The following is an 11,331-nucleotide window of genomic DNA, read 5'->3' as shown; positions in this document are numbered from 1 at the left end:
CTCCCCATTCAGCAGCGCCATCTGTGTGGAGGCATCGGCCACCACTGGGGTAAATATTGCAGACCCCCCAGCCAGAGCTTCGGCCTTTGCTCTTAGATGAGTGTCCACTATTCTGCCTTGAGGGTCAGGTAGGATGAGTGCCCTTGACCTTTGCCGATGGTCACAGAACAGTGTCCGGTTGCTGGGTTATGTGTACTCCAAGTCTCCCACTCAGCCCGTGGAATGCCCCTCCTTCGAAGAGGCACCCTCCCATGTGAACTGCTGCGCAAACTGCTGCACCACACCCTAGCTGATGTGCCACACCCTGTTTGCCCACCCTGGTCACAGCGCTCCTGGTGGCAGCGCTCCCTGGGGCTGACTTTTGTGGGAGTGGGGGGTGGCCGCCGTTACTCCTGGCCCCACCCACGCCTCATCAGCCACCCTCATGAGAGCTGCTGGCTCCCAGCAGGTCCCTGCGCTCCCCTGGGGTTTCCCCAACTCAGGAAACCCCCCTGTATGCCACGATCCACCACTCTGCTGCAGGACTCGCCTGCACCGGAGCTGATTGCCTCTGCGAGTGAGAGCTAGTGGCAGTTACACCATGTTTAAATCTGCCACCATTACTCTTGGCCCTGCCCACACCTCGTCAGCTGCCCTCATGAGAGCTGCCGGCTCCCAGTGGGTCCCTGCACTCCCCTGGGGTTTCCCATGAAGGAACTCAGAACAACAATGACAGATGGAAGAAACCAAATAACTCAGGGCAAGTGGAGGCCCTGCCCCGGCATGGCTCTCTCCCAGAGTTATCAGGGGGGAGGCATCAGCCCCATGGCCCAGGTGTGACAATCTTCACTATGAGTCAAGGGAAGGGCATTATGGATCACTTGGGGGTTACTGCCTACAGGGCTGTGGGAATCATTATGGGATGAGGGGAAGAACATTTGGGGACTGTAGAGACTTATTATTGGATGTTTAGGGGAGGAATCAAAGGCAGGGAAAGGAATAGATCAAGACATTTTGAGAAGGAACAAACATGGGAAAGTAGATGTATAGGAGGAGAAAGGGGCTGGTCATGTGTAAACAGGTGGCTGGTCAGTACACTTGTCTGGCTGTGCCCTCCACCTGGTCACCAAAGTCTGTCCTGCCTTTTAATTGAACTTCATTTCTAACTATTTTCCTGGATGAAGGGCTCTCTTATGTGTGTGTATATGTGTGCATAGGAGGTCTAAGTGCCAGCAAGCAAAATGAAGACCGCAGATCATAGGTAGGGGGATGTGTGTAGGTCTGAGCACCAACGGCTAGAGTGGGATTACAGGCCTCAGCGGCTTGTCCATCTGGCTGCGGGATAGACTGAGTATCTAAGACCAGCTTCTGGAGGGATCCATATTGTATATATGTATATATGTACACAGATACTTCCGCCCCCGCCCACTAACTGGCTAATGGAAATAAAATAATAATAACAATAAAAATAAAAATAATAGTAATAATAATACAGAAAGCAAGTGATGCACAGTGCAATTGCTCACCACCTGCTGACCGATGCCCAGCCAGTCCCCGAGCAGCGGCCCCCCCGGCCAGCTTTCCCCAGTTTATGTACTGAGCATGACATCACATGGTATGCCTTTGGCCTTTGGCCAGTTTGGCTGTGCCCCCTCCCAGCTTCTTGTGAGCCTTCTCAGCCCCCTCCCAGCTTCTTGTGCACCTCCAGCCTTCTCAGTCGGTAGAGCATGGGAAACTAAAAAGTCCTTGACTAGTGTAAACACTACCTAGCAACAACTAAAACATCAGTGCGTTATCAACTTTGTTCTCATCCTAAATCCAAAACACAGCACTGTACCAGCTACTAGGAAAGAAATTAACTCTATCCCTGCCAAAACCAGGACACTGGCCTAATCAGCCAGACTGGGGAACAGAGTGAGGCCATTGGAGCTGTTGGTGGCAGTGCTGTCTTCTGTCTGTGTTCATCCATGTGGCCTGTTGTGTGCATATGCATGTGTGTATTGAGTGTATGTGTACGTGTGCGCCTACCGGAGAGTCAGACTCATTACTGGCTGGGCCTGGGAACATGGAGCTGCAGCAGCTTCAACTCTATTGGGCTATCAGATTTGGCAGCTCCTAACAATTTCTACTTTAGTCCTTGTTGTCCTTGCAATTTACTCTTGTCACTGCCATGGACTTACAGGTTCTCTTGTTCAGCAGCAGCAGAGGTAGTAATGGCTTTATCTAAGAGAATTAAGGCCTATTCAGATCCCATCTAAGAGAAAAAAATGTCTTGCCCTTGTTTTAATTGTATAGATGACAAATATCAACAAAACTATAGCAGCTGCAAGCTTGGCTTCAAAATCATGTAAATACTTTTCTGTACTTTATGTAAAGACTCCAGCTTTCAAGAAAACGTAAAAAAAAAAAAAAGTCACAGCCCAATAAAAAAAAAAAATCCTCAATGTCATCTACGCCATATATTGAGAAGATTATTTCAATAAAGAAATAATTTAATTTGAAAAGGAAGCAAATACATGGACATGCATATGAACTGTATAAAAAGCATTTAAGACATCCCCTGATGTTACATGAGCTCTCTTCAAACAGTCACTAAGAAGTCTTAGCAATAATGTGTTCCTTTTCACCACAATAATCTCAGTTATGAAAGCTTTTAAGCAAAACTGTAATGACTACTGTGTAATTAAAAAGAATGCAAGGAAATTGTTCTCCCAACACTGAAACAAATTACTTCCTTGCCATCCTGAATTTAGCAATTAAGATTTTGCCAATGAAAAGGGAAGAGAAACAATAAAGGATTTACTCAATCGTGTTAAAGAAGCAGAATCTTTTGCTTTTCATGCCAAGGTCATCACAAGCATGATGTTCATGCAAGGTCATGACAAGGAAATTCAGTCATGATTGAATATCAATACATCATTATATATTTTTTATATTTTCAAATATCAATATTATCACTGCAATAAAAATAATAGAAAGGGCTAGATTCAGTAGAATATGTAGGTATTTACAGGTCACATTTCATAATACTTACCTTTTAGGCATTGTTTTGCCTAAAATCCTGTGTCAGCTGGCTAGGCTCCTCAATGAGATGAAAGCAAGGTACCTCAAAATGATAATAATTACCTTCAAAATGATAATAACTACCCAAATAATAATTTACTTGCCCAGTTTAGTTAGAAGTGGATCATAAAGAATACTACAGAACACTCTGAAATCACATCTCTCCTCAGCTTTCATGACATATCTTAGTTGTTCAGTGCAGCAATATCTGTGCTACAAGTTGACTAGCTACACAATAAATGCACTAATTTAGGATAGCAAAAAGCACTACCAAATTTAAAAAGATTTCCGGGGAATGTGGGCAAACATTTGCCACATGGATGCAAATAAAGTAGGTGAAAGATCTATTCCTGCTACTTACAGAGCAGAGGTAGCTTAGAAAACAATCCTTACTCCTGTCAGCTGCAGTCACAGTTCCCATTTGAGATTGGGTAATTGACTGTGGTTGAGTTTCTGTTCTGCTTAAGTGCAAACTCTACTATATTAGCTGAAATCACCAAAGGCGTTGTAAACTAATGCATTGGACTTTGCCCAGAAAGAGACTAGAAGCACAACACTGTCACGTGCAGATCAGTTAGTCGAAGAAGCTGCTCTTTTTGCACTGCTGTTTAGACTGTAACTGCCAACTCTTACATAAGAGATAGGCCTAGTGCATGCGAACACATCAGTCATGGATTCAAATTTGACTTGCAAGCCAATGTGCCATAGCCGAGATTAAAATCTAGGAGAGGTCTTTGACAACATGGTTTAGGAATACCCTTAGGCAACTGAATCAGGACAACAGAAATGTTCCACCCTTTTTTCCACACAGTTTTGTAAACTGGATTTTATCAAGAGGATGGGTGTTTGGTGTTTACATCCAGTTACTCAAAGGCTTTAACAGTGTCCTTACTTTTAAACATGGGCGATAAGAAAGCAAGCCTGCTACCACCTACTTATTATGAAATATTTTGGAGGTGTAACGGTTTTGGCTTAGATAGAGTTCATTTTCTTTATAGCAGATCGTATGAGGCTGTGTTTTAGATTTTTGACCAAAACAATACTGATAACACACTAATGTTTTAGCTTTTGCTGAACAGTGTTTCTCACTCTGTCCCCCAGTGAATAGACTGGGGGGGTGCGTAATAGGTTAGGAGGGGACACAACCAGGCAGAAGACCTGAACTAACCAAAGAGATACCATATAATATCATGCTCAGCAATAAAAGGGAAAAGAGAGGGTTTTAGGAGGGTTAGCCATCTTTTGCTCAGAAACTGACTGGGCATAGGTCTACCCATGGAAGGTGGGGACTTACTGCCTTTGCATCACTTGTTCTGTTTTCTTCTCCCTCCCACTTACCCTTCACTTATTAAACAATTATTATTATTATTACTTTCTTTTATCTTGATGCACAAATTTTCTTGCTTTTATTCTTCCTTTCTTCTTCCCCCGTTCTCCTGGTGGAGGAGGACAAGTGAGTGAGCGGCTGCGTGGTGCTTAGCTGCCCACTGGGCTTAACCCACAACAGGAGGATAAAGCATTCGTTCAGCAAATGGGAAACCAGGATTCAGTCCCGCTCATCATTCTCAATGAATTCAGATTGGTGTCTTTCCTGGGAGATTATGAGATCTCTGCAAGATTATGATTATCAGGTTATAAGCTAACTATGTAAATTCTTTTAGTGTCTCTTTTCAATGTAATTTTCAGGCCACGAGCCCTGTCATTTAGATTCTTTCCTATCATTGGTAGTGATGTCAAATCTTTTCCCTGCATAATGAACATCTTCAAATGTAGTATGTCTCATACCATCAGAAATTACATGTCACGTTCTTGTCAGTTGTTTTGTTTCTTGCAACCTACCCTTTTGCTTTGATATTACAGGGCTAAAAACCCCTCAGTAAATGGCAAATGATTATACTGTTCAAATGTTCTACTAAATAGCATTAAAATTTGAAGATAATTGCCAAAATATATAATGTAAATCTTCAACAATTTTAGTTAATTAAAGGTTCTTTCTTTTTTTATTTTTTTCATTCCAGTAATTATCTGTGGTTTGGTTTTTCTTTTTCTTTTGCTGCTAGTGAGGAAAGAAATTTTATTTCAGTCTGAAAGGTCTGTATAATGAAATCACTTTTTAATTTTAATTTTTCCTCTACTCTGTATGTTCATACTAAATCAGGCAAGTCTTCCCTGTTATTTCTGTTAAGAGATATTTCAGTTACTACACATCAATGCACATTTTAATGGTGGAGCCAAATGACAAAAATGTAAAATCTTGATCCTATGGGATCTTTACATGATTTGGTGTTGTATTTTCAAATATATTCAAATGTGTCATTTAAGCACCTGTACGGGATTTCCTAATTAAAAATACCTAACTCTCATTGAAAATAAACTAAAATTTTGTCTTTAATTTAGAGAAAATTAGACATTTTTCTCTAATTTTTCCTTAAAAGATCTTAAATACTTTCTCTGTGCTTTCATCGTCTCTCAGAATAATCTGATTCCTCATTTCAGACAATTTTAAACATTCAAGATACTCTAATAGGTTTCTAGCTAACATGTTTTTTTATCTCCAACCTAAGAATTCTCTGAGAGAAACTATCTTTCCAACACCACACATAACCTTAATTGCTATAGCTGTCTAGCTTCATAATTTTAGTGACTTCAGGTCAGTTTGGAAAGAGAGTTATGTTGGAAAGAGAGTAACCCCATTTCAGATACTTAACTCTCTTTTGGGTTTGCTTTTTGTTTGTTTGGTTGTTCTGTTTTCGTTTGGGTTTTTTTGGTAATCTATTACTTAAATGCTTGCTAAATCAAGATTTATTTTAAAACTTATATGTAGAAATCTACTGGGCCATAGGGGTCCTTTAAACCCTCAGATGAGCAGCCGGTTCTATTCTGAGAAAAAAAAAAAAATCAGGACGACTCAGTTATGTGGCCTCTCTACCACCTGGCAGGCTTCAATACACTGTAAAAGGTGTTTTCCTTTAAGCAAAGATGGTTGTTTCTAAATTAGTTGTTTCCTAAGAAGTTAGGTGTTCTCTAAGTTAAAGACTAGTTTCCTTTTAGAGACCGAAAAATGAGATTACCAGTGTGTTTTGCTCTTTATCTAGAAGAAAGATCTGCTCAGGCTTATTAAGGTGTTTGGTGCTTGTGATGTGTGTGCTTGACAGGCAGTTGGGCTACCTGGCAGTAGGTTTAGCTAGCCTAAAGGAAGGAGGCAAAGGTGAGATGGATTGCACATGGAGCAAAGTAAGTCTGGTAATGAAACTGTGAATTTTACTGTTGTTATTATGTATCAACAAAGGACTCTTTCTGTATTATTGTGCTTACTGCGTTGGCATAACAACTCAAAGGGTAACTGTGTTTTTGAGAGTCCATTATCTTTGCTTTCACTATTGCATACTTCCTTTTTACTAAAGCAAAGAGAGCACTGTCATCTAACTGCTCAAAACTGGTATTTCTTCTCCCCCTGCCCCCCCCCCCAAAAAAAAAAAAACCAACCAAAAAACCCACACAACCCAATTTTCTAGGTTAACCTGAAAGCTCTTAAGTAGTTTTCTGTTTTCCTCTCGTATGCTCTGATTTGAGTAGATTGGTTCTGTTCCACTCAATTTCAGGATCCTGGGAAGGCTTCAGCAAAAATCATGTCTAGTAGAAATTAATAAATTATTTTAACTCATCATGTGCTATTGGCTTCTATTTTGTGGTGTGTCTGCCTAGCTTTTATCTAGCAATCTACTGGCTTGTACATGTGCTGAAGAAACAAGTCAGACTTTTGTGCTATCATCAGAAAAAGAGGATTAAAACGCATTTCACATCTTGCTTAAGATACAGAGCAAATAATAGGATTTTCTTGCCTTCTTTTGAAGTCATTCTTTTGTAGAAAGAAATACAAAACTGCTAGGGTCATGAAGCTCAGTTGGAATTCTGTAGTGCCGTGGTTAAACCCCAAAAGCAAAGCCACACAAACAAAAAAAGCAATTTGTTCTACTAGTAAATAATGGTTACTGGTGTTGAAATTGTGCATGCAAGCTCCATGTTCAGTAACTCCAGAGAATATGGCCTTATTTGAATGACTTTATTTGGTTATTTGTACATATGATCATATGTACACTCAAGTTGGAATTCTGTAGTGCCGTGGTTAAACCCCAAAAGCAAAGCCACACAAACAAAAAAAGCAATTTGTTCTACTAGTAAATAATGGTTACTGGTGTTGAAATTGTGCATGCAAGCTCCATGTTCAGTAACTCCAGAGAATATGGCCTTATTTGAATGACTTTATTTGGTTATTTGTACATATGATCATATGTACACTCATCAAGCTATAAGAGTCTCCAGGGGATTTTTCTTCCCCCCCCCCCCCCCCCCCCCCCCCCCACTCCTCCCCCCCCCGTTCTCCCCTCCGACTCTATACAGGAGGTTAATACTATTCTAGTGAGTAGGACAGTTAAGTAAAGAAAGAATGATTGTTATCTCTCCTGATGAATATTCAAGTCTGCAAGTTTCAATGGAGAAAGTCAGAGAACCTTACTGCAAAACTGTTTTGTGACTGGACAGGTGTGGAGAAAATTGGTGTTTAAAATACAGGACAGGTGCTGCTTATTGGATGTCTGCTCTAATAGACAGAAGTGTGCCTTAGGACTTGCCTTGAAGGAAATGAAAGCTACTGTAATGATTCTATTTGATATATGGAAAGTCTGTTCCAAAGAACTTCTATTTCCCTATTAAAATCCAACTTCTTGTTTCTGGTGGACTAAATGCTTCTGTTGACTCAGTCTGTCATATTTAAACTGCATAAATTAAAATTGATTTTTGCTATAAATTTTTTCAACTGTGTCAGCATTCTCCTTAAACATTTTACATGTGTTTGTTGGGAGCATGTTTGCTCAAAAGCTTAAAGTTGTCAAACAAAGCCTCCCAGGTTTATTAAAGATATTTCTTTCACTTGGATTTTTTTTTTAATGCTGCTTTTTTTTTTTTTTTTCAGTATAGAAACAGCAGTTCTAATCAGAATAGTTTCTCAAATTAACTGAGGTACTTAAGCATTTAAAATATGACGAAGAAGCCCTCCCTTAAAATTGCTTAACTTTCCTAAAGTTGTATTACTAGTAAATATATACCTTTACTATTTCAGAAGGTTTTTAAGCTTCTGAAAATAGCTTATTCATACAGTAAAAGATCTCTCAATAGAAATGCAGTGTCTTTCTGTATGTGACTGTAGATTTGTTTCACAGTGATTTCCCCCTGCTTGTCCTGCATGACTAATCACTGAGTAAAGGACAGGAGCAGCAACTGCTTCCTTATGCTTCCTGCTACTCGTGTACAGGTGAGGCTTCTGGATCCCTTAATGCTACAAAAAGATATTGATCATTAAATTACTACCTGTAATGACTGTTACAGTTGCCTTATGGATATACTAGGAACTCTAGGGAGAAGAGGGGAGCTCTTGCATTGAACAACTGAGCAGCAAAGATAAATCTAACTTTCATTCTATCAATAAAGTTAAGCAGTGGTGAGTCAGAATAAGAGTATTTCAGTGAGCAAAGCAGAGAATTAAGCAAGAATAACAAGTTCCATTCCTTCTTCTCAGATAATCTGTTTCCCTATTGTGAATTTTTAAGTAACTGACCCTCTCTGCAGACAGGATTAAGTTTGAATTCAGGAATACTGGTAGACCACAGGTACATATATTTAAAGTTGACCTCCAGTCAAATTAATTAACAGTGCAATTTACCTCTGATGTTGATATACGCTTGAGTTGCTAGGGTAGAAGAATACTCAAGTTGCGCCTATAGTCTAAAAATGTGTACTATTCTACCTTACTGAAGTAATACCACATAGAAACATGTTCTTGCTAAATACTTAGCAGGTATTAAATGTCTGGGAGTTGATATAATTTTCAGACCTGAGTGTGGAAATACTCTAGAAAGACATGTGTGACATACTTGCTTTCCAAAGCAGGTTTAGTCCTGTGTTGCTTCTGCTTGAGGATGACATATATTGAGTGACAACTGAAAATTTGAGGTAACTTACCATTTTATGGAAACTCTAAAACAGGTTAATGGATAAAGCCCTCTATGTTCAATGGCTATAGCTGTAATTAAACAACTCATATAGATGCCACTTGTAATATCAGAAGCCCTACTTGGTTACTACCTTCAGTATTGCACTCTAATACTTTGGATGCACATCTGCTGGCAGAAAGCTAGCTACAGTAAATTCAAACTGTTGGCATCTAAAGTCGCGCACAAGCTCAGATAGACTTTCTAACCAGCTGTTCTTTCAATAGGTCCAAGCTAATGTTCTTAGGGAAAACCTGATTAAATTACCACTGTTCAAACAGAAGATCTGATTCAGAAAATCTGTTTTGCAAATTAGCATTCTAACGCATGCTGAAATGGAGCTCTTGAGTAACAGGCTCTCTGGCCTTCTAGAAAGCTGTCTGCCTAAAAAAGTATAATACTCATAAAGGTATTTGAAATAGGCAATATCAACCTGTGAAGATCTACAGAAGGCTTCGGGTGCAAAAAAAAAGAATATTTATTAGTTTAAATACAGTGGGGTTTTTTCCTTATTTTATGTGGAATTAGCTATCTTGACTGAATAAGTTAGCTTTAAAGAAGCAGCATACTTGGGTATGGTGGCTCTTTTTATTTTTTTATATGTGTGTGTGTATGTGTACATACGGAATATGTATGTATAAATGTATGTAAGAGTGGGTGTGTCTATGTATGTATGTGAGGGTGGGTGTATGTATGTATATGTATTTATATTTAGGTTCTCTAAAGGTACTCGGCACGTGACCTTGACTTGAGTATGGAAGGTTTTAGTTTAGTGAACCCAGATGACCAAAATCACATTATCAAGTTAGCCAATTATGTTGTGAGTAAACTGCATAACATTGAATTCTGGCAGGTCTGTAAAACAGAGTTGTTAAAGGTATGAGCGACAAAAGCAAGAGCATGACTGTTTTACAACAGTACATATATGAGAAGAGAACATAACTGAGAATTACTCAGCTAATAAATGGAGATTAATCTCCTGAAAGAAAATCACCTCTCATCATAACCTAGGAAGCTGCTGTTCAAGTGTAGGCAGTTAGGTACCTCTAGGGATGACTTAGCAATGGTGTCTTACAGCTTTATACAAACGTCTCAATTCACTGAAGTATAGATTAGCCAATTACTCCCTATTAGTAGTAATTAATACTTAAGATGTATTAGCTTTGAGAACACTGCAGAAATTGCAGCTATCTTGCTGGTAGTAAGTATGCTCTCAGCTTCTAACTTTAGATAGCTTTTGTTTCTTAACCAGGCAAATTACTTTAAATCTGTAGTCTAAATAAAAGGATCAGTTGTGTTTTTTTTTCTCTGCTCACTCATATAACCTTACTGATATTAGTCCAAATGAAGAGATGTAAGCAGGTGTAACACTCATTTATTAGTGTCAATTTAATGGCAAGGTCACATCCCTAGTACCTTTAGAAAACTTAAAAAAATAAACTACAATGAGAAATATATATATATGTGTGTGTTGCAATGCTTCTTCAAAACCAGCTTGTTCAAACAAAATAGATAACTCTAAGAAATAATAACACATGGGACCAAATAAGGATAAGAGCAGTTTATTGATTTTGGTTTGTTTTTTAACAATACATGATTAACTACCAATCAGAGAATTGTACATTAAGGATCAATGTCAACAATACAGCACACATACCAATAGCTAGACACTTACTAAATGTTAACAAATGACCACAAATTTATGAACACTCTTCCTTAACAAATCCCCTGAATTCTTAATGACATAGACACATTCACACAGTCACATGCATTCCATCTGTGCCTCGCAGGACATGTGGGTTACAACTAGACTCCATCTGTAGGCACTGTGGGGTACCCTACTTGCACACAGCTGTGTTGGAGATGTGCGTGCTCCAGCTTTATGTGTACCCATGCAGCCCACTCCCTGCAACTTGCTAGTGCACACATAGGTGATGAATCCCCCCAGGAAGCCAAGTGCCACCTCAGCCCCCAAAGGTGTGGGTCCTTATGTACTCTGCCCCATACTGTTAAACTAGGAGCTGGTGCAGACCCCTCACAGTATCCAATGGGAAGGCTGCTCTGTCCAGCCTGGGCAAAGACCATTATGCCACAGGGAGACTTCTGGCAGCACCAAACCATTTTAAGTGCATTTCTCTCTTCTCAATTATACAAATTTTAATGATTCTTTCATATCTTTTTTCAAAATTACTCATCTTTTTTGTTTGGTCTCATCTTTTTTGTTTGGTTGTGTCCTGGTTTC

Source organism: Aptenodytes forsteri, unplaced genomic scaffold (assembly GCF_000699145.1).
Source record: "Aptenodytes forsteri isolate BGI_AS27 unplaced genomic scaffold, ASM69914v1 Scaffold43, whole genome shotgun sequence".
In the NCBI taxonomy this organism is placed as follows: domain Eukaryota; kingdom Metazoa; phylum Chordata; class Aves; order Sphenisciformes; family Spheniscidae; genus Aptenodytes; species Aptenodytes forsteri.
Note: the sequence above shows the minus strand (reverse complement) of the source record.